The following is a 9,268-nucleotide window of genomic DNA, read 5'->3' as shown; positions in this document are numbered from 1 at the left end:
CTTTTGTAGAATAAATTTTGATGCATCACTCTAATGTTAAGATGTGACATAGGTATTAGACATGGCCATTTTAGTGTAATATTTTTTCTGCTTGCGCTATGTCATGTTTAGGTATAAGTTGCTGCTGTTTGCCAGGCATAGTGTTATTGAATTTGACTTTTGCTAATTTATACTGTAGCTTGCTTTGCAATTTTCCATTTTTTTTCATTGCTGTTTATAATAATTGTTTTACGTGCTGCTGCATTGCCTCGTCCCTTAGTTTAGCATCTGAGCTCAGTAGATTTAAGTTAGCTTAAGAGGGGGTAGACTATATGAGAAACTGACTATGGAGAATAGGTAAAGAATGCATTGCGAAGTTATATAAAAAGGATTTGGGCCCAAATGAGTATTGTACAATCAGAAATAATTATTTTGAAAGAAATATGAACAGAATACAGAAAGCATGCTTGGATAAGATTTTTTTGGTGGAAACAAAGGATGAAATAAGAGGAAAGATATATGAAGTTTTGGGTTGGACTGCAGTACCAAATGTTACACTGAAAACGAACCCTGTCCTTTCCTTTTGTGTTATCCCAGTACGTGTTTGTGTACCCTTGTGTATTTGTTTTCTTCCTGTCTCTGTGTAGTTTCATAGAATTTTTCTTCTATTAATATTAAGCTACATTCACTATGATGAGGAATACTGTCATCCTCAAATATAATTGGCATTCATAATATGTTATTTACCTTATAAATATGCTTACACATTATTTATTCTGTTTAAATGCTCATGTGTGAAGTTGATGTTTCAATAATTATTCTGATCTTCTATGTATGTACTCATGTCATAATTCCTGTAACACTGACGTATATGTATATTTCTATTTTTTTGTAAAGCCCCTATTTCTACAAATGTTATCTATATTGTTATGTTTTTAATGATGTATTTTGTACCTTTGTTATTGTATTCTTATGTTATAAAATTGTAATTGTCACCAGTTCATGATATTATTAACTTGTTAGTTACATTTCACTGCACACGTTTCTGTTGGTCATAGTATATGGACAATATGTGAGAAGTTGGGACTGTTAGTGTTTGCACATGTGTTAATAATTCCGCAAGGGACTGGATAACAGCATTGCTGGTTCTAAGGACATGTCAAACAAATTTTTTGTGAGTGGACAAGGGGTGGTTTATGGACTTGCTATATTCTCCGCAAGACTCTTCGATGGTGATTGTGCACCTGCACAGTCGCAACAGATGGCTGCTGGCCGTGTCTACAAGGACTACAGTAGGTCCACATCTTTGATGATTCATCAATACCATTATTTCTACAAGGACTGCAGTGGGGTCTGCACCTCTGGTGGCCCACCAATACCGTAATCTCTACCAGGACTACAGTGGGTCTGCTCTGTGATGACCTACCTACCAATATTCATCAAAACTTCGACTGACTCTGCAGTGGGTTTGCTCTGTTGTGGCCCATTACCTGTCAGCATGTCGAGAGTCAGCACTGACTTTCCGTTGGAAGGACAACACTACTTCTTCAAGACTGCATGGAAATCCACTACTTCCGTGTGCATTTTCTTCTACTGCTCAGACTTTGAGAAAAACACTATTTTACTGTGATGAACAATGTGGACTGTCTTTATGGACTGTGAGAAATTTTTAGCTTTTGACCAACGTTGTATCAATAAGTGTGTGCATTTGATTTCTTTGTTATTGTAATTATGAAAAATTTTTTTCAATTCTGTATTGGCCACTGCCCAATCCTATTTGTAAAAATTTTTGTGGGGAGCATGGGGGCTATGTAAGTAGGCTGTTTAGGTTTTTTCATTGGTAACGCCACCTCTGTATGAAAATCACTGGCTGCGCTGTGGGCAGTCTGTGGCTAGTTTGCGTTGTTGTCTGCCATTGTAGTGTTGGGCAGCAGCAGCTGGATGTGAACAGCGCGTAGCGTTGCGCAGTTGGAGGTGAGCCGCCAGCAGTGGTGGATGTGGGGAGAGAGATGGCGGAGGTTTGCAATTTGTCATGAACTGATATATATATTATGACTTGTCATGATATTAAGGTAAATACATTGTTTGTTCTCTATTAATATCTTTCATTTGCTAACTATCCCTATCAGTAGTTAGTGCCTTTAGTAGTTTGAATCTTTTATTTAGCTGGCAGTAGTGGCGCTTGCTGTATTGCAGTAGCTTGAGCAGCGAAGATTTTTTGTGAGGTAAGTGATTTGTGAAAGGTATAGTTTAATGTTAGTCAGGGCCATTCTTTTGTAGAGAATTCTGAAAGTCAGATTGCGTTGCGCTAAAAATATTGTGTGTCAGGTTAAGCACAGTCGTATATAAATTGTTCAAAGGGGACGTTTCACAGTATCCTTCTGAAAGTGATCCACCACAGGTGTATAGGGCTACTACTCCTACTAGGTTAGCATCATATTGACGATTTTCAGGAAAAACAGTGTAGTGGGAACAGTTAATACCAGCTTAAAGAAAATGGCGTAATACTTGCACAAGCCCCAGCTACTAAGTTCCGATGATATGCATAGGAAGAGGAAACGTGAGGAATTGAATGAGGAGACATGTTACATGTGCAAACTCAGCCTAGAGTGCTTAACGGTGGAAACAGGATTATGCGTACAGCGGCAGTAGTTTGCTACAGCTATTAAGAACCTCTGTGAATGGGGACAGGCAACAGCGGCTATAATTGCTCTATAGACTGCTTGTAAATCTAAATTAAGCTTTGCCGTAGTGGCCACAGCCGGAACCGACCGTTTGATATTATGAGTACGTGAATCAGGCATTTCTACACATGCGAATTCAAGTCTGTGTGAGTAGGTCAGGCAGGTGAGCTTCATGAATAAATGATTTTTAAAAGAAAGTAAACACTCCCAGACATACATTCAACGAAGCAATAAAAAAATGTGTTTCTGTACTTCATGATGACTAAATTTGCGAAATCTTCTCTTTTTCAGCGACGTCGCAGAAAACAACGCTCATTTCCTCATGCCGTGTTCGAGTTTATCGAAACTACGTAGTTCATAACATACTTGACCGCTTGAAACCTACCTAGGATCCGGTTAAAAAGAAATCAGAATATTAATCATATCACCTAATAATGGCAACTGCTAACTTGTCTGCTGGTTACATATCAGAAACTATCTGCCTTAAAGTGGTTTACTGCACTGACTGTGCAGAAGCAAGTTATCATGATTATCATCACTGTAATTTCACATCCACTGCTGTATAAATGCCTCATCAAGACTTTTCCATACATTTAGCTGTATTTATTTATGTTACTTCTGATTTTTTTCTAATTTACCTACCCACCTCCATTATGACGTCGCTAGTTTTTTTCTTATTTTCGGAAATCAGTTAAAGGGCTTCTCTGGACTATCTGCCAATCATTATTCTATATAAATCTCCAGGCCACGTTCATTTTATTTTCATTGCTGTCATAAAATACGTTTTCTACTCCAGTCTGTTCTATGAGCTACTTGTTTACTTCCTTGTATCTCTTCGAATTCCCAATAGGAGCTGCTCTACTTCCCCCTCTATAATGCTCAGTTTTTGAATGGTTTCCTCTTTACGAGTTTATGTGTCACAGATGTAAGAATAAACCGGAAAAACATGCTGATCGGAAGCTTTGAGTTTCATATACATAGGAAACCATTGTGCGCAATTTTCTAAATGCGTAAGCTGCTTACCGTAGTGTAAAGAGGCCATGATCCAACTCTATAGCTATTACGTACCATACTTTCCTCCACTGCTAAGTTAACATTCTTTGATGACTCAAATGTATCCTGTTTACGTGTACTTTCCGTATTGGGCCATACGGTTCTTTTCGGCCCAGTTTCATTCAGTACGCCTCCATTCGCTACTCGATCAACCGAGATAATCTTCGGCATTATTCTGCGGCATCACATTTGAAAAACTTCTACTTTCTTGTCTATATTAATTATCCCTTACTTTTGCTATTATATAAGGCCTCGGTACAAGGCCTAAGCGAAAACAAGTCCCTTACAGCAGCTGATATACACACTTCGAAAAAGTTTTTCATCACCTCGGCTCCGAGAGTTCCGGAACCTGTACAGAAAACTGGAATAGAGATCAACATAAACATCATTTCCCCCTTTTTTGTTGTTCATGAAAACCACACATTGCATGCTGAACCACCATACAGTGAGACCTTCAGAGGTGGTCGTCCACATTGGTACCTCTAACACCCTGGAGCACGTCCTCTTGCATTGATGCATGCCTGTATTCGTCGTGGCAAACTATCCACAAGTTCATCAAGGCACTGTTGGTCCAGATTGTCCCACTCCTCAAGGCCGATTCGGCGTAGATCCCTCAGAGTGACTCGTTGGTCGTGTCTTCCATAAACAGTCCTTTTCAATCTATCCCAGACAAATGCCTCGCCAATACGCTGCCGATATGGTTTCAATATCGGTCTGAGGATGGCATTCACGTATCGTACAGCCGTTACGAGGCCTTCCATGACAACCAGCGGTGTATGTCGGTCCCACATAACGCCACCCCAAACAGCAGGGAACTTCAACCTTGCTGCACTCGCTCGACAGAGTGTCTAAGGCGTTCAGCCTGACCGTGTTGCCACCAAACACGTCTTCGGCGATTGCCTCGTTGAAGGTATACGCGCGAGCGGTTCTAGGATCTTCAGTCCGAAACCACGCTGCTGCTACAGTCACAGGTTTGAATGCTGCCTCGGGCATGGATGTGTGTGATGTCCTTAGGTTAGTTAGGTTTAAGTAGTTCTAGGTCTAGGGGACCGATTACCTCAGATGTTAAGTCCCATAGTGCTTAGAGTCATTTGAGCCATTTTGAAGGTATACGTGACACTCATCGGTGAAGAGAACTTGATGCCAGTCCTGAGCGGTCCATTCGGCATGTTGCTGGGTCCACCTGTACCGCGCTGCATGGTGCCGTGGTTGCAAAGATGGACCTCGCCGTGGACGTCAGGAGTGAAGTTGCGCATCATGCAGCCTATTGCACACAGTTTGAATCGTAACACGACGTCCTGTGGCTGCACGAAAAGCATTATTCAATATGGTGGAGTTACTGTCACTGTTCCTCTGAGCCATAACCCGTAGGTAGTGGTCATCCACTGCAGTAGTAGCTCTTCGGCGGCCTGAGTGAGGCATGTCATCGACAGTTCCTATCTCTGTACATCGCTTTGGTTTTCTCCGAAACGCCTGGCCACTTCCCTTGTTGAGAGCCGTTCCTGACGCAAAATAACAAAGCGGACGCGATCGAACCGCGGTATTGACTGTCTATTCATGGTTGAGCTACAGACAACAAGAGCCGTATACCTCTTTCCCGGTGGAATGACTGGAACTGATCGGCTGTCGGACCACGTCCGTCTAATAGGGGCTGCTCGTGCATGGTTGTTTACATCTTTGGGCGGGTATAGTGACATCTCTGAACAGTCAAAGGGCATATGTCTGTGATGCAATATCTACAGTCAACGTCTATCTTCAGGAGTTCTGGGAACCGGGCTGCGAAACTTTTTTGATGTGTGTACTTGCGGGAGGTAGCTATGACGATACTGCTCCACCAGGTGTGCAGGATGTATGAGATAGGGTAAATGCCTGCAGACTTTAAAAAGAATGTAATAATTACAATTCTAAGGGAAGCAGAAGCTGACGTGCATTGATATTACCGAGCTGTCAGTTTAATAACTGACGGTTGCAAAATGCTCACACGAATTATTTATAGAAAAGTGGGAAAAAACTGGCAGAAGATAGCAGTGAGTAAGATCAGTTTGAGTTCCGGAGAAATGCTGGAACACGCGAGTCAGTACTGACCCTTCAACTTATCTTAGATGGTAGCTTACAGAAAGGCAAACCAATGTTTACAGCTTGTGTAGATTTAGAGACAGATTTTGACAATGTTGATTCGAATATACTCTTTGTAATTCTGAAAGTAGCATCGGTAGAATACAGCGGGCGAAAGTTAATATATAACTTGTACGGAAACCAGACGCTAGTTGTAAGAGTCGAAAGACATGTTAGAGACGTAGTAGTTGAAACTGGAGTAAGATAGTGTTGTAGCCCATCCCCGATGCTATTCAACATGTCCACTGAGCAAGTAGTAAAGGAAGCCAAAGAATAAATTGGGAAAGAAATTAAATTTCAAGATGAACAACTAAACTTTTTTTGAAATAAATTTCCCCCATTTGATTGTTAATTGTTCATTTACTTTACACAATCATTATTTCGAGTCTATATTCATTCCAAAGTGAATGTTGAAGTGTTAAAATATGTGTGACCTGTTTGTGAAATGTCACCAACCGAAAAACGTACTTCTGGTCTCATAGATCAGTTGTCGTATTATAGGACGTGAGTGCATATTGAACATACATAATACGGTTGAAACTGCACACTGTGAAAGACCATTGAACATACAGTACGGCGTATTTAACCACTCTTAACAATTTCTGGTTGTTTTAGCGTACCCAGGTACCAGACCGTTAATTTATAACTTTCCTTTCCAATCTCTAACATTTTAATCTACATTTTATAACTAATGCAGTGTGGTCAGTGTCGACATCTACCTTTGCAAATGCATGGAAACTCAAACATTCCACTAAAATCTCTATATTACGACTTTTCACTCTATGAGACTTTCCAAATGTCTCGAGCGTATAGAACCTTCTTTTCATTCTTAAATTAACAATTTCTTATGACTGATAAGTGCTCCGTATACAATTGTATCCGAAATTTCCCTTGTCAATACCTGTCTCCTACTTTATGTTTACATACTATTTCTCCTAATCTTCCTTTTTTTTACTCTCTACTTACAATCCCCCTCGGAATTAAAGTTTCAACATATTATTATGAATTACCTTCAACCGCAAACAAATGTCCACATCTTTATAAAAAGCAAAAAAATCGTAGCTGTAGAACCACAACCGGTTTCACGCCAATCTAGGTGATCTAAACAGAGATTAGATAGGAAAAATCTTACAATTATTTCACTGGCATAATAATTATTTCTATACGGAGAAGAAAACTCCTGTACATTGTGTACTTACATAAATAGTGTCTATACCATTATTTTATGCTGTCCTCAAGCCTCTCGCCGTCCTTCCTGTTATTGATAAATTAAAACCCGCTACAAGCGTCTGTCAAACTGACAACAAGGAAGTCTCCCTAAGACCAAATAAAACGAGTATTTGGTTGAGGGTTAATAAAATAAGCCCTACCAGAAAAAAACATACCATATTATGAACTGGCAGCTATGTGGACATAGCTATTAGTAACACAGAAATAACTAGAGGACTATGCAAGCAACCATAAGGAAAACCGTATTGGCGGTGATTTCCGAAAAAGCTAACAAAAGCTAACGGAATTTGGGTTTAGTTCATTAAAGGGCGAAGCGTGAAAGAGGTGGTGGTGGTTAGTGTTTAACGTCCCGTCGACAACGAGGTCATTAGAGACGGAGCTCATGCTCGGGTTAGGGAAGGATTGGGAAGGAAATCGGCCGTGCCCTTTCAAAGGAACCATCGCGGCATGTGCCTGAAGCGATTTAGGGAAATCACGGAAAACCTAAATCAGGATGGCTGGAGACGGGATTGAACCGTCGTCCTCCCGAATACGAGTCCAGTGCGCTAACCACTGCGCCACCTCGCTCGGTCGTGAAAGAGGGGGAGGTACTGTACGTAAAAGTAAATTCCAATTTAAATCACCAAGTGATATAAAATATGGGCGATTTGTGGATGGAAAAGTAATACAAGAAATCCCGCTGTGGGGCGATTAGTGGATTCTAATTAAGGAGTATAGTCGCCGTATTTAGAAGAGCTTAAAAACTATTTTTGCGGTCAGCCAGAAAGCGATTGGGAACATACTGGCCATAATTTTCAGTCTGCAAGTCCACATTCTTCTTGTTCTCACTGAAATAAAATGTTCCTACTTGCTATTTACTCAGCAGGATCAGGAATTATGATTATAAATAAAAGTTTTGAGTCCTAACTGATTAATATATTCAGTTAAAGTTCACATGCACAAACATAATAATATTCCTGTTAATAATAATAATGTGCCGCCGGCCGAAGTGGCCGTGCGGTTAAAGGCGCTGCAGTCTGGAACCGCAAGACCGCTACGGTCGCAGGTTCGAATCCTGCCTCGGGCATGGATGTTTGTGATGTCCTTAGGTTAGTTAGGTTTCACTAGTTCTAAGTTCTAGGGGACTAATGCCCTCAGCAGTTGAGTCCCATAGTGCTCAGAGCCATTTGAACCATTTGAATAATGTGCCCATCAGGAATAGCCCTGTTAGCAGTTCAGAGGAAACAGTGGTAAGTTCCAAGTAAAATGGTCTATCGCCCTGACTTTTAGCCGGCCGCTGTGGTCGTGCGGTTCTAGGCGCTTCAGTACGCAACCGCGCTGCTGCTGCGATCGCAGGTTCGAATCCTGCCTCGGGCATGGTTGTGTATGATGCCCTTAGGTTAGTTAGGTTTAAGTAGCTGTAAGTCTAGAGGATTGTTGACCTCAGATGTTAAGTCCCATAGTGCTCAGAGCCATTTGAACCTAACTTTTAATCATCATAGTTAACTGATCGCCACAAAAGTCGAAAATAATCTCACTGCTTGCCACGGAGGTTTGTAATGATTACGGGCGGCACACAAACAGTTACTTCCATGAAATCGAAGCGATCCAGGACGGTGTACAGTCCTCGTTAGTGAACTTTCTACTTTTACCGAAGACGTGCGTTTGGTAGGTGTCCAGCTGTGATGTCATCCATGGAGAGCATATGCCGACGTTTGACTGACCCGAACAGTTTGATAGCTCTCCTCCCGCTTATCTGGTTGAATTTATGTGTGGTCGCAGACCGCCGAACGGAACATCTGCTGTCAGCTGCACTAGGCAGCATCTAAATAGTCGTTTTCTCAGACACGTATTATTTAATAAACCTGTTGTGCAACAATTTACAATCTTCATAATTTTTATATGAATGAAGGTAACTTGGTTATTGTTACTAAGTTACTGAAAAAGTCTTAACTCAAATGTATTTAAACTACGCCAGCTAGTATATTTAGAACGGAAATGATAGTAGAACATGACCTCTGAACTCCCTGTTTAAGAGTACCTGTACTGATTGTTATTTACAATAAAATATTGAAACATGGTACAGATGTATTATTTCCTTAATGTAATCTAGTGCTGTAATTAGAACTTTCTATAACATTTACAAATGACATTTAATCTGATATGAATAGGGACGTTTCTGTTCCTAATTTTGTTTTTAGTGGGTAACGACAAAACTATTGGAGGTA

The 9,268-nt window shown here is 40.7% G+C and overlaps 1 non-coding gene across 1 annotated transcript; it reads right to left on the bottom strand.

Annotated features, from left to right (window-relative positions):
* Positions 1-7,555: 7,555 nt before the first annotated feature.
* Trnat-cgu lies at positions 7,556-7,628 on the bottom strand. The gene has a single exon. It is a non-coding gene; the product is annotated as a tRNA-Thr (tRNA).
* Between the last annotated feature and the right edge of the window lie 1,640 nt (positions 7,629-9,268).

Source organism: Schistocerca americana, chromosome X (genome assembly GCF_021461395.2).
Source record: "Schistocerca americana isolate TAMUIC-IGC-003095 chromosome X, iqSchAmer2.1, whole genome shotgun sequence".
Lineage (NCBI taxonomy): Eukaryota > Metazoa > Arthropoda > Insecta > Orthoptera > Acrididae > Schistocerca > Schistocerca americana.
The sequence above is the reverse complement of the archived record's forward strand: the minus strand, read 5'-3'. Positions and strand labels throughout refer to the sequence as shown.